General features: G+C 40.2%; 1 long non-coding RNA gene across 1 annotated transcript; it reads right to left on the reverse strand.

Annotated features, from left to right (window-relative positions):
* Positions 1 to 5223: 5223 nt before the first annotated feature.
* On the reverse strand, positions 5224 to 14159 carry LOC140712790 (uncharacterized). The gene is made up of 3 exons (XR_012094574.1): positions 9259 to 14159; positions 8358 to 8446; positions 5224 to 6368 (listed from the first exon to the last, which is right to left on the reverse strand). It is a non-coding gene; the product is annotated as an uncharacterized lncRNA (long non-coding RNA).
* Between the last annotated feature and the right edge of the window lie 443 nt (positions 14160 to 14602).

Genomic DNA, 14602 nt, shown 5'->3' on the forward strand with positions numbered 1-14602 from the left:
ATTCCCCGCAACAGTTTCTTTAGGGAAAGAAGCAGAAACAGAACACACTATTGTCTATCATATACAGACTACACCTTCTGCCATTAGCCTATGCAGTCTTGTCGTGGGCATTTATATGATTTCTATAAGACCCTTAAAATGTTAAACATATGTTGGTAACTCCCATTATTGCTTTCATGGACAGTTAAGAGAACAGGGACTCCATTTTAGAAATGATCCCCCTGCCTTCTCTAAAGATACCATGGCCCTTACATCCCTCTCTTCTCCTCTGCCTCTGATAGGAAGGCCTGGTCACCCCTAGAGAGTGAAAAAACCAACAAAGGAGGACATGGCTAAGACCGAGTTAGACTCCGAGAATTACCGTGAAGTTTTTCATCATTTCTGTCATCATTAGACCATTTAACCAATAGGCCTTGAGCATTCCTACTATGTGATGTGTGCTAGAAATGAAATGTTGATTAAAATAGACATGGTTCAAACTGTATAATGAGAAAGATTGTCAAGTAAACGGACAATCGCAATGCAGTGCGGTAAAAGCTATGCTAGAGAGGCGCAGGGAGCTCTGGGAGCACATGACTGGGGAGACCCCGTGGATAAGGGAAAGTCTCTGGAGAAAATGATGTCCAGGCAAAGGCCTCATGCCTGCATAGGAATAAGCTAGGTAAAATAACTGGGGAAGGAGTGATCATTCTAGAAGAAGAACAATGACTGGAGGAAGGAAAGACAGAGGAAGAGGGACACCAAGAAAGAGAAGAGAGAGCAGGTGGAGCTGTTGGCCTAATCAGGGAGCTGCAGGGAGCCAAAGCATAGATTCCAGGTGGGGGGATTTTAAGACATGAGATTAGAGAAATGAGGAGAATCCAGGTTTCAAAGGACCTTGTAAGCTATGAACACAGCTTTGGACTTTTTCCTAAGAGGAGAGGGAAGGCGTTGAAAGGTTTCAAATAGGAAAGAGACTGATATGATAAATACTTCAGATTTGAGGTAACAACTGCCCTTTACAAAAGCCTGGCAGTTATTATACTGGTAAAGTAAACAACCCAATGCCTGTTTATAGCAGTCCTGGTCTTTGGCTGATTTCCCTAGTAGGATGATTTATGAGGAGGTAGATGGAGGATTTGTGTGTTTGATATGATTCGGAATACCGGGAGAGCCCTTAACACAAAACTATATATATTTTCTATTCCCTTCCATAAACACTGAAACCCCATTCTTTATTTCTTTTTTTTTTTTTTTTTCATTTTTCTGGTCAAATATGCATTGAGCACCAGAAATGTAAATGGAATAAAGCTCGTGCACTAAAGAAAATGAGATAAGGGCAGGATTCTTGATTCCAAAAGGCTAAAAGATCTCGTAGCAGGGATAAGATGAGTTTAAGAGTGTGGTGTGTGCGAGGAGAGCAGAGCAATAGGGATCCAGAGGGAGAAACGAACCTTTCAGGCCTGGGAGCCCTGGGAAGGCTTTGTGGAGAAAATACCACTATGACTGGGCCTTAAAAGATGAATAAGATTTTCTCAGTGCTGAGCCGTGTTTTTATCAGAAGTCTTTCAGCTATCCACGAGAGAAACTTAACTCAAATGAGCTTAAACAAAAAGAGGGCAGTTATTGGTTCACACACAGAGACACAACTGACTTCAAGCCTAGCTGGATCCATGGCCCCAGTGTTATGATTCAAGCTTGCTCTTTCTCTCTCCATTCCTAGGACAGATCCTCCCTGGTGGACAAAATGGTGTGAAAGGAAAATAAATCCTGGGACCCCAAAATCACTAAGCCAAAGGGAAAAGTCAGGCTGGGAATTGTAGGGCAAGCCTGCCTCCCATTCTATTCCTAATTAAGATAGAGCAAAGATTTAAAAAAAAAAAGCTACCTCCCTCCCTCCCTCACAATTTGCTCATAAGGAAATCCCCTGTGGACAAAGGACAGACAGAACTCAAAGTCATCCCTTTGCTCATGTGAGGCAAAAACATATCTGAGTGCTTCCTTTGCCCTATTGTTTCACTAAGGCTGGCTAAGGTGTAAGTGACTATTCCTCTAGATTGTGTATTCAGTGAAAGGCTAATCAGAAACTCACAAGAATGCAACTGTTTGTCTCTTATCTATCTATGACCTGGAACACCTCCTCCCCACGTCAAGTTGTCCCAGCTTTCCAGACTGAACCAATGTACATTTTACACAAACTAATTGATGTCTTATATCTCCCTAAAATGTATAAAACCAAGCTGTGAGCCTGCCACCTTGGGCACATGTCATGAGGACCTCCTGAGGTGATGTCACAGGAATGTCCTTAACTTTGGCAAAATAAACTTTCTACATTTATTGAGACCTGTGTCAGATACTTTTTGGTTCACAATGGCTCTCAACAAACCCAGTGCATTAGTTTCTTAGGGCCACTATAACAAATCACCATGAGCAGAGTATAATAGCTTCAAACAACAGAAATGCATTTTCTCACAATTCAGGAGGCCAGAACTCAGACACTGGAAACCAAGGCATTGGCTGATTGGTTCCTTCTGTGGGTTCCTAGAAGGACTCCATTGCGTGCCTCTCTCCTAGCTTTTAGTGTTTGCCGGAAGTCCTTGGCATTTTTTTTTTTTTGAATGCATCCCTCCAATCCCTCCCTCCACCTTCGCATTGCCTTTTTTGTGTTTCTCTTCTGTGTCTCTCAGAAGATCTAAAATCTCCCTCTCTTTTATGTTTTGAGGATACCAGTCACTGGACTGAGGGTCCGCCATAAATCTAAGATGATCTTTCTGGAGATCCTCAACTCAGTGACCTCTCTACAAATATTTCATTCCAAACAAGGTCAAATTCTGAGGTTCCAAATGTACTTCAATTTTCAGAGGGTACTCTTTCACCTACTACACTCAACAAAACCATTCCACTGTCTATAGCACTGGTACCCAATCTTTTTGGCACCAGGTATCAGTTTCATGGAAGATAATTTTTCCATGGACCGGGTACGGGGGAGGATGTTTTGGGATGATTCAAGTACATTACATTTATTGTGCACTTTATTTCTATTACTATTGCATTATAATATTTAATAAAGTAATTATACAACTCACCATAATGTAGAATCAGTGGGAGCCCTGAGCTTGTTTTCCTGCAACTAGACGGTTCCATCTGGGGGTGATGGGGACAGTGACAGATCATCAGGCATTAGGTTCTTGTAAGGAGTGCATAATCTGGATCCCACACATGCACAGTTCACAAGAGGGCTCATGCTCCTATAAGAATCTAATGCCACCACTGATCTGACAGGAGATGGAGCTTAGGCAGCAATGCAAGCAATGGGGAGTGTAAATACAGATGAAGCTTCGCTCACTGGTCTGCCACTCACTTCCTGCTGTGTGGCTGGTTCCTAACAGGCCATGGACTGGTACCGGTCTGTGGCCCAGTGGTTGGGGACCCCTGGTCTATAGCACAAAAATCCCACTACCATCAGCCCCTCATGGATCAAGGGTCAAAGCTTTGGTGGAGGTTGGGCTGTGGAGTTCAGCCTCATCAAAACTACATTGATTAGATTCTTAAGAAAAAAATCCTTCTGATATCAGAACATAAGGCGTGCTGCAGAAACGTCAATGATAGGATCTTGGAACAATCACTGGAAAAGCCTTCTGGGGGATGTATGTATAGTAAGACATTTGGAATTATTATGCCTCCCAACCAAATAGATTCTAGAGGGAAGTTATTCTGTTGGCTTCCATTCTTTTTATAAATGAGGAGCCCAGAAGCACATGGAGAAAGTGATTGAGGGCCCCTGTATCCGACAGCCAGTGGAAGGCATTCTGATGGAGGACAGGTGCCACCTGACCTACATATAGGGAGCAGGAGGCACCCAGCGAGCTGGGCAAATAGAAAGGGAGAGGAGCAATGCCAGGGACATGAACAGATCTTCAAAACACTTTCTGCATTTATTGCTACAGTTATCCTTGCCTTAGTTTACTTAAGCATTTTACCTATACAGCTAAAAGTTAGGCAATTGGTTAGTGATGGTTAATACTGAGTATCAACTTGATTGGATTGAAGGATGCAAAGTATTGTTCCCGGGTGTGTCTGTGGGGGTGTTGCCAAAGGAGATTAACATTCGAGTCAGTGGACTGGGAGAAGCAGACCCACCCTCAATCTGCGGGGGGCACAATCTAATCAGCTGTCAATACTGCCAGAATAAACCAGGCAGGAGAACATGGACGGACTTGACTTGCTGAGTCTTCCTGGTTTCATCTTTCTCCTGTGCTGGATGCTTCCTGCCCTCAAACCTCCAACTTCAAGTTCTTCAGCTTTTAGACTCTTAGACTTACACCAGTGGTTTGCCAGGGGCTCTCAGGCCTTTGGCTACAGACTGAAGGCTGCTCTGTCAGCTTCTCTAGTTTTTGGGTATGGGAAGAGGGGTTCATAGGAGAAGGGCAATGGAGAAGGCTAGGGCGGGTGCGGTAATGTAGAGAATAGTAGTAGATGTTGAAGGTTTTAAGGGTTCTTTGGTGAAGAGCTTTACTGCATCAGCAAATGGTTGTAGTAATCCGTAGGGACCTACAACATTGGGTCCTTTACGTAGTTGTATATAACCTAGTAATTTTCATTCAACAAGTGTAAGGAATGCTAAGTTTTGTGACTGGGACTGGCTTCCCTGTTCCTCAGCTTGCAGAAGACCTATTGTGAGATTTCACCTTGTGATCGTGTGAGTCAATACTCCTTAACAAACTCCCTTTCATCTATAAATCTATCCTATTAGTTCTATCCCTTTAGAGAACCCTGACTAACACAGGTTTTCAGAGGTTACTCTGAAGACCTGTGTGGGAGTCATGTTTGCATTCATCTTCAGTAATATCAGAAAAAGTAAAATAACATAGAACTTTTTAAAACATCAAATTAATTCAAGGTAAAGAAATGTGTTTTATTCCTAATTATATCCTTTCTACCTTTTTGGTATTTGTTAAGCTTTTATTGTATTTAATCATGATCACAGTAGAAGGTAATTTTGTCTTGTTTGATCTAGATTTGTGGCCTATATTTAGCAAATGAAAATGATGATGACTCAATATTGGCTTTCCACAGTTTTGGGTGGAGAAAATATTTACTGACTCATGACATCCAAAGGCCTGGGATCCCTAATTTGACCAACTGCTATGTCTCATTAGGTAGCCCCCAAGCTGAGCAACCACAATGAGAAATCAAAGGGACTTCCCTAACCATTTATTTTCTTAAGAGGAGAGTGGCTTTGATTCTGAATGGACTTTTACTACATTTGGCATGTTTTAAGAAAGCTGTTTAGCTGAGGATGAGATGAAGTTTGTTAATTGCATTATGGGTTGCTAAGGGACGTGCCACTCTGAAGTGCCGCATGCATGTGGCAACTCTTTAGCACCTGTGGCCTAGGGACCTTACCGCCATTATCCTGCATGTTCAAAAACACAAGACCCACTTGTTAGTCAAAGCAGCTGACCTACGAATACCTTCTAAGTCAGTTGAAAAGCTTTGGCGATTTTTCAAACAGGAAAATTAGCCAGGTATTGTTCAGAATGGTTGACCTGTGAATTTGATTTTTATTTGTTTACCTACACAGCCATGACACCAAATTAGCAATAAGTAGACTTCAGCCAGACATCATGGCTGGTGACATCTGAGCTGCACATCATCTACCACATTCCAAGCATGTGTGACTTCCCCTCCCCACGATTCCTGCTATTCAGAATAAGTGGAGGCAGGGAGGTCATGGTGAAGGCTTATTAAAAAAACAGTCAGACATAAAACAATTGTTTCCTTGGACTTAGAAGGACAAATTTTCTTTGCCTAAGCAGGAAGCAAGGAAATATTCAGGAGAGGCTATTGGCCATTGATCATGTCCCTATGGAGACCTGAGTTTATGTGAGTGATACTATTGGATCTACTTTCTCCACCTCTCCCAGACTATTTAAGTTTTGGTCAATTGCAGCAGAATGAAAGGGAGAAGTGTTGAAACTCCAGCAAAGAAAATATATGAGGGTAAACTAGTAGATGAATGCCCTCACCCTCCAGGCCTTAGAACAGAGAAGACAGTAAACATCTCCTACTCTTCTCATTCATTGATTGGTTCAGTCACTGATGGGCTGACCTCATCATTCATTGATCATTTGCAAATCAAAAATTTTAATAGTGACTGTTATATGCAAATTATTCTTAGGACCACGGGATGGAGAGGTAATAAAAATGAGTGCAAAAGGGAAATGCTTTTAGGAAACTTGTTTTAGGCTGGTGTTGAGAATGTTGGTTTCTTGAGAGCCCTTGGGTATCTTTTTGGCCTCAAAAGAGCTGAGTAGGTTGGAGGTTTCTATTTCGGAAGAGATGAAACAGTCCATCTGGCTGATGAGGGCTCACTCCAGTCTTCATATCTTAAGGGAGAAAAATAAATACATCATTCATGTTTCTTCCTCAGGGCCAGTCAGTTCCCCAGGGAAGAAAAACAGATAAATATTTAGGGCATAAGCTTATCTAGGAAGAGTGGGTATGTCCCCTGGAATTTAAACTCACTGGGAAAGAGAGAAAAAGACCAATTGCTAGCCACCCTCATTCACTATTAACAGAGTTTATTGATATTAATAATTATTATTGCTTGTTGGATATTAACAATTTAAGCACATGTTTAGTGTCTACTCATCATCATCACTGGGCTGAAGATACAGAAAGTCAAAGCATAGCTCTTACCCTACCAAAAGTTGCTCATTATCTAGTCAGGGAGGAAGCTTGGTCAAGAAAAAGAAGGCAGAGTCCTGCTTTCAACTGAGCTTTATAAAACACATGAGATGATATAAAATCTTTTCATTCTTCTGGTATGTAATTGGAGGGCTGGTCTATCACAATGAAGATTATAACTGCCATGTGTATTGCATACTTACTATTTGCCAGAGACTATTCTAACTACTTTGCATGCATTATCCCATTTACAACCACGTGAAATAGGCAATGTTATTCTAGATTTGCAGATGAGGAAACTGAATCACAGTTAAATGATTTGCATGAGGTTATATGGCTAGTAGATAGTGGAGCTAACATTCATATTCATGTAGAGTGCACCAAAGTTTCCATGCATAACCAATGTGCTATATTGCTTTGCATCTGAGAGATTATTACGTCAGAACTATGGCTTAGGAGGCACCAAAGACTGGGCAGAGCAAGCACTTCAGGACAGGTTCTATCAGCCATATCAGCCATAGATGGTTGTGGGCATCACATAATCCAAGAAATCAGCCATGTTGAGGGAGATGAGCCCTGGATACCAGACAAACAGAGATAAAAAATGGACTGAGGAGATGTGATGTGCCTTTGGAGGGAGCAAATGTAGCCACATTGACAGATCACAGAAGAAGGAACTAGGTAGTCCTCTAAGCAGGTGAATAATAACAAAATTAACATATGGATGACTTGCAAATGACTGTGCTCATCAAGTGTTTATTTGGCTCCAAACAAAATAAACTAAATATAAACCATCTTAAATAAACAAGGGCACCTATTAGATAATGAAACTGAAGTGTCTACGGGTATGTTAGCTTCAGGAATAGCTCAATCCAGCTGTTCAAATCAAGAATCTGTTTCTTTACCTTTGAGACCTGCTTTTTTTGTTGGCTTTATTCTCAGTTTTTCTTTATGTAGTAGTGTCTTGTTGCTTAGCAACCACAGAGGAAAAAAGTTTCTTTTTTCCAATAGTTTATTATTTAATTAGAGTGCTTCAGGAAAAGGGAAGAGCAAACAAACTTCTAGGATCTGTTTGGTTGGAGAACACAAGCATTAAATTCTGTGCTTTGTAAATAAAGATGTGCAACACTTGGACCATGCATTCAAGGAGTTAATAGTCAAATTGGGGTAATTGACAGGTTTAAAAATAGAAACAGTGTAAGTTGATTGACACTGTGTTTGTTTGTTTGTTTGTCAGGGTATCTCTGTTTCCTAGGCTGGAGTGTAGTAGTGCAATCACAGCTCACTGCAACCTCGATCTCCCGGGCTCAAGCTATCCTCCCACCTCAGCCTCCCAGGTAGCTGAGACTACGGGCATACCATTACACCCGGATAATTTTTTTCTAATTTATTTTTTGTAGAGACAGGGTCTCACTATGTTGCTCATGGCTGGTCTTTAATTCCTGGGCTCAAGCAATCCTCCTGCCTCAGCCTCCCAAAGTGTTGGGATTACATTGTGATGTACCTGATAATAAATTTTAGGGTACACTTGGTACTTAAAAACATGAATCAGAGAAGGCCTCAGTTGGGAATCAAACCTTTTCTTCTGGGATAAAAAAATGTGGAGCTTTCATCATCACACACAGTAAACAAAATTATGGTTGTGATTTCCGTAACAGGGTCTTCGGTAATTGTTTTGTTTTACTCACAGTAAAACTTGTTGAGAATAGCAGGTTATATTTACATCTGCATATCTGCTCAATGATCTGTAGCATCACTCATTGATGTGGTGATGAATCTGAAATCCATCAAGAAAGAATGGAACAATAAGATTTACTTCACAAAGGTTAACCTTAAAATCCAGCACTGTCTTGTTGCTGTGAATAAAGGAACACTTGCTAAGAATCCCCAACTAAAACCACCAACCAAGCTCACTGTCTCTTTCTGGCTTGCTCTCTTTCTCCCTTATGCACTAAAAAAAAAGGATTTATCTTTTAATTTAGCTTTAATTCACAATTTCACAATTAATTAAACATCAGCCTAATCATTATACCCACAAAGCATTTAAACTGATGTTAGGAGAATGATGGGGAAATGAATAATGCTTTGAAGGTCCATTTCAAATTAGTTATTTGATTAATGAATATTTCACAAGGGCATTTGGGAGATGACCTCTGTTGATGACTTAAAGAAAGACAAGTCTGTTTAGGTAATGAGACGACAAAGCGAGTTTGAGTTATCTCTGGGTGTACGTTGTGTAGAATTACAAGGATTAATCCATACAAAATGTATTACTTTTCCCGTGGCTCGTTGGAGATAACATAGAATTGTAAGATCAATAAATAAAGTTTGGCATTTTGAAGATGCTGCTTGATGATAAACTGCAATGTGCACCCCAGACCGCCAGCCATGAGCACAAGCCGCCCACCAGAGGCTTATGAAAGAAAGCTGGGCTTGTTCCTGATAAGGCCTGTGGTGGGGCGGGCTGTTTGCCTCATAAACTCTCCATAATCCCTCCTAGCACCTGACCTTTCGATTTCTTAGATGTAGAGGAAGAAAATTGGCTGTCACCAGCTTCCTATATATTCAAACAAATAAGAAACAGCTTACCTTGTTTTGTGGTTTAGAAGGAGCCTTTTCCCAGCAGTTTCATGATCAAAAGCACATATTGCAAGAGGGAATCAAATATAGGTCAAAGACGCTGACTGCAGCACACGATAAGAATAGGACAATGAGGAGGAGGTGGTGTAATCACAACCAGCCTGCCTTCTTTGGCAAGGAACACTTATGGCAATCTCGCTGTCCTCATCTTGGACAGTTAAGTCACTTTTCATTCTTAATTATGTTAAATCTTAGAACAGTCAAAGCTGAATCAAACATGGAGGTCATCAGGGAGGGTCCCAAAAGGATTGGAGTTATTTGAACATGAAGCAAATACTAGAAAGGGTTTAATTTTTATGGTAAGCAACATACCACTGTTTTCCTCCTGAGTTTTTCTTTTTGTCTTGAAACTATGGAAGTGACTCTCCAAAGGCAGAGTTTCTGTTCATTCCACAAATAATAATCCAAAGCCTTCTAGTGCTAAATCACTTCCTCATAGCAAGTTGAGAACTTGAACTCTTATGGACCCTGGGGGACGCCTGGACACCCAGTACAGAGGGTGAAACAGAGCCTCTGGTTGCAACACACAGGGCAGGTGAGTGGGGCCAGGCTCCAGTGCCCACCTTCCCCCGAAGTATAAAGGATGAGTTAACATCTTCTAAAACCATCTATTAAGCCATTCTAAATGACTCTAACTCTAAGGAAAGACAGACAAATACCCCTTTAGAAACAGGAGACTTTATGACATGGCTTGGAATTTAAGACTAGTTTGGGGTAGTAGAAATTTTTGAAATTATAAGATTAACTGTTCAGCTTTAGGCAAGTCACTTAGTGTCTCTCCTCTAAAAATGCAAGCACTTTTGCAGCTTAGAATTTCCTTTGAATTCAAAACCTCTCTTCTCCTAAGGTTTATTCCTCGACGTGGGAGAAAAACAATTCAGGAATTATGGCATTAAAATTGTGTGTAGTCATTGCCATGTGACCATTAGGCAAACAGATTTTTAGCCTTTTGAGTGGTTGTTTCTTCGAATCTGAGTTCTCAATTTTTGATTTTCATATGTACTTTAACATAAATCATCCAACAGGAAGTTATTTGTTACAGCTTGCATTTATCTGTACTCACTTCCAAATATTATTTGAGACCCAAGTTTCTCATATCATTTCCAGCATTGCATCATGATTTCAGTGCTTTTTGGCATATTTCGTTTTGGGCTTGAAATATTCTAGCTCATGCATTTCTAAGGTTATTGGCTAGGGAAAATCCTTGCTTTCATTTAGCCTTATAAAGAATCATCTCATGCTGAATATCTCCCAGATAACCTTCCTCCAGGAGATGATTTAAAAGTCAAATGACACGACAAGACTGGCTCTCATTTTCCCTTTTCAAGTCCAGAAAGGCTTTCTCGAAATATTTGGCATCCTACTCTCTGGCAAAGCAACATCTGGGAATTGCTCAGGATGTCAAGCACTTCTTGGTTTCTTTTCTCTTGCTCTTTCTTCCCTCAAATGGAGACATCCTTGCCCTTGGAAATGATTCAGGCTTGGGACTAAGGGATTTGAGTAAGTCTAGTACCTCTCTCTGGACCTCATTGTGTCTTCCTCAACATGCCTTTAGTTTGGACTCTGTGTCCTGCTCTAATGACTGATTATAAACCATTGTCCTTTCACATTTGTGTCTTCCTGAGAGTGATGGTGTCCTGCTCCTTGAACTGATGGCTAATGACTAGAAATCTCATATTATGACCTGAAACTTTCCTGATGGCAGCCACTTGCCTGGCTTTGTATTTTAAAAAAAAAAAAAAAAAAAAAAAAAAAAAAAAAAAAAGATCTTGTTCTGGTTCAGAAGCAGGTTAGATCTCTTCAAGAGTGCCCTCAGGGATGGCAGGTCACCAAGACTCCAGAGATCTGATCACTTCCTCATTTGTAGCTGACTTTACACTTCTAACTTTGGCTGCCCCTGGAATTCATTTCTTGACACTAGTCCAAATCAGAATTGGTGCCTGGTTTTAACATCCTAGTTGATTCCATCCTCACCATCATGCATAACAATTTCAACAAAGGGCAACACTCTCTTATACAAATAGCGTAAGTATTTTCCTTGTTATAAATTGATCAACATGTAAATTCTTTTAGTTTTACTGTTTGTTGATACCTACACCACCTTTCAGGGTCTGTATGGGGACCAAGATTTAACATCACAGATATAATTGGACAGTGACAATCTCAGGTTACGTTCTTATAAATACAGCTGTTGTGCTGCCAGATTAGCCATCATCATATCTGGATGCTTCCACTTCTTGCTGAAAAGAACTACTCCCTCTATCAGCAAGCTCACTGTTAGGAATGTCTGGTTTCTTGTTTTAGGTCCTCTCTTTCTGGCCCCAGTCCAACCAGCTACACCCTACCTGTCCACATGCAAATAATGCCAAGGAACCTGATGGAAAAACAGATTGACATAGGACAGCTTTGCTAGCAAGAAATGTCCTATTGCTCAAAAATTTGAATGCTGCCAGATCATTCCCCTTCCCCACTTACGCCCATTCTATACCATATTTTCCTTTCATATCTGGTGCTACCTTCTCATTAGTATCCCAGTAGGAAAGAACCTTCATGGATAAAGGATGCTGACTGAAGTTGTCCTTGTAGAAACCTCTTCCCCTACTTGCATTTTCATGACTGAAACCTGTGGTTATATTTGCTCCCTACCTTTATCACCTGGGCTTTCGTGAGAAAGATGCATTTGAGAAGCAAATAAGATTGGAATCTGAAAAGACCAGAAAGTGTACTTCAGGACTGAATCTCCAGCAGAGAGAAGGTATTTGGGAGAGTAGTTGCAATCTTTATTCAGAAATGGACCCAATTCAGAGGGCTTTTAGTGCAGTAAATCACACACTTGATAATCATCAGACATGATTTTTACAGTGAACTATCATTGTGAAGTCCTATTTTAAGGCACTAAACTTATTGTCCCCACTCTGTAAAAGCTCAAAATCAGGGCTATTGTGAGTTTACCATACCTTTAAAATTGGTGAGTCCTCCCCGCCTCTCCTATGCCCAATCCCTAAAACAAAACACATTTTTGCACATACAGATAGAATACACATAAAGAATCCTTAAGATTTTGGCATATGGCAAATGTTAAATTTGGCCTGTGGAGTAACACCTCCTAAGGAAAAGAGAAGTAAGGAAGCTTTGCTGCATAGTCTTCAGTGCAAACCTGCAAAAGTCCTGGGGTCGTGGGTGATTGTGTGAAGTAATCTGAGCTTGTCTAGCTTCAGATCTATTTTTCTTGGACTATCCAAAGTCAGGTACTTATTGGGGTTTAGATGTAAAGAAAGACAGTCTGTAGCATCCCTGGGATCCTTGGCTGTGAGTATTGTGATTTTGGATGAAGAAACTAATCTATTTCTAGCAATTCTTTTTCTTCTTGGACAGGTTCTTAGGATTTGGGTGCAAAAATGGAAGTGGAAGTAGGGGGAGGGTGCAATACAGTGATTTATACCTTATGTTTGTGGGTTATCTTCAAGCCATTATTTTTGCTACTTTTTAAGTAACTGAGATCCTCCCAGAGAATAAAGAATATAGATAACCTCTTACATTATGGTGCCACTGAAAGAACTTGTTTAAGCACATTTCATTGCAAAGCAGAAAAACCTTCCTAATTAAAAACACAGAAGGGGTCCTAGGACCTACTTGCAGGAAGTTCAACTATGCTTTATACTTGCTGGCTCTGGGAACATAAAAAGTCAAGATGTTCTTTCTGCAAACTATCTTTCTGTACTTGCCCATGGTCCAACAAGATTTTAATCTTCCCATATTCCTATTACAGTTTGCTCGGCTCAAATTTATAAGTGTTTCCAGTATCAACGAGGTCTGGCCAGGAGGGACAGATTCTTGTATGCCCAAACCCTAGCACAATGCTGAGCACACAGTGAGTATGCAATATACTTATATCAAATGAATTAATGAATCAAATGATCTTTAAATAAATTAGAGAGATAGCCCTGCAAAATCTCTTCACTCAAAATATCAAGAAAGCAATGATCTCAAGGAAAATAAAAACAGACTTAAATGAGGAACAGGCACAAAAGTTCACTAATGCGAAGACCTCTGACATACTCGGGATGGTGCTACAGAGGGAGGCAGAACAGAAATAGGCCGAAAGATGCTGGATGTAAAGTTATTCCTCAGAGAGGAATATGATATTGCATGAGACCCCCAAAAGCCGTCTAACATACTGGCTTCATGTTTTAATCAGAAGTATCATGTCTTAAAAGAAGATACTCAAAAAAGGACTACAAAAGATAACATAAAGCTTGATTAGTGTAGAAAACATTTTTGCAGTTAGACTTCCAAACATACTCCATGGAGATGTCCCCAAATAAAGACTCCATGTTCGGCCAAGTTTAGTCAGATTCCTCTGAGTCCTCTTCTTGAGTAAGTTTCAATTTTTAGCAAGAATCCTGCTAAGTCATGTTAGCTATAATCTCTAGCCTTTGATATCAAATTCCTCACCCACTCCTCTTGATACCTAAGCTATTGGCCCAACTTTAGCAAGCGTACTGTTAGGCCAGTTTAGCAATAATCCATCCTCCCATCCTTGATATCTTGTCTTGGTAATTTTCCATCTACTGACTCCCTCACTCTGGCTATGAATCCTCAGGTGTCTTTGCTGTATTTGGCATTGAATTCAATCCCTTTATCTTACTGCAATATTTTTCACCCCTATTATGATAGCCTTAAATAAAATCTTTCTTATCTTCTTCTTTTTTTTAAGTGTCAGAATAACTTTTTCTTTGACATCCCCTCTTTACTTACTAGCCATTCTTCCTCCCAGACTACCTTTACTGACCTCTGAAAAAAGAAGGACAATGACTGCTTCTTCCTGTAGCAACATCCAGAATATTACACAGAGGTTCTCAAACTAGTGAGTTTTCTGGCTACTCCTCATTCAAGGGAGACTTGGTTTTCTTGGAGACCATGGCTTCCCTGATATTTTGTGAAATGATATTTTGTGATATTTTTCTAATTCATTTATAGATTATTTGATTCATTTATTCATTCATGTGACAAAAATATCTTGAGTGCCTAGTATTTTCTCATCATCATGCTAGAAATTGGCATACAAAAATTTGTAAAACTCATAGTCATGTATTTTTTAGGTTAATTTTAAATTAACTTTTAAATTGTTTAAAATAATTTAAGCAATATATTAGTAAAGATCTAATACCCTCATGAACACCCCTGCTCTCTCACCTCTAATCTCCCTCCCTGGAGAGATTCTTGTGATTTTTCTCCAAATTCAAACATAAGGGAACAGGTTCAGGAGGGTCAACCAGATTTTCTCTCTCCT

This window comes from Chlorocebus sabaeus, chromosome 11, assembly GCF_047675955.1.
Source record: "Chlorocebus sabaeus isolate Y175 chromosome 11, mChlSab1.0.hap1, whole genome shotgun sequence".
Lineage (NCBI taxonomy): Eukaryota > Metazoa > Chordata > Mammalia > Primates > Cercopithecidae > Chlorocebus > Chlorocebus sabaeus.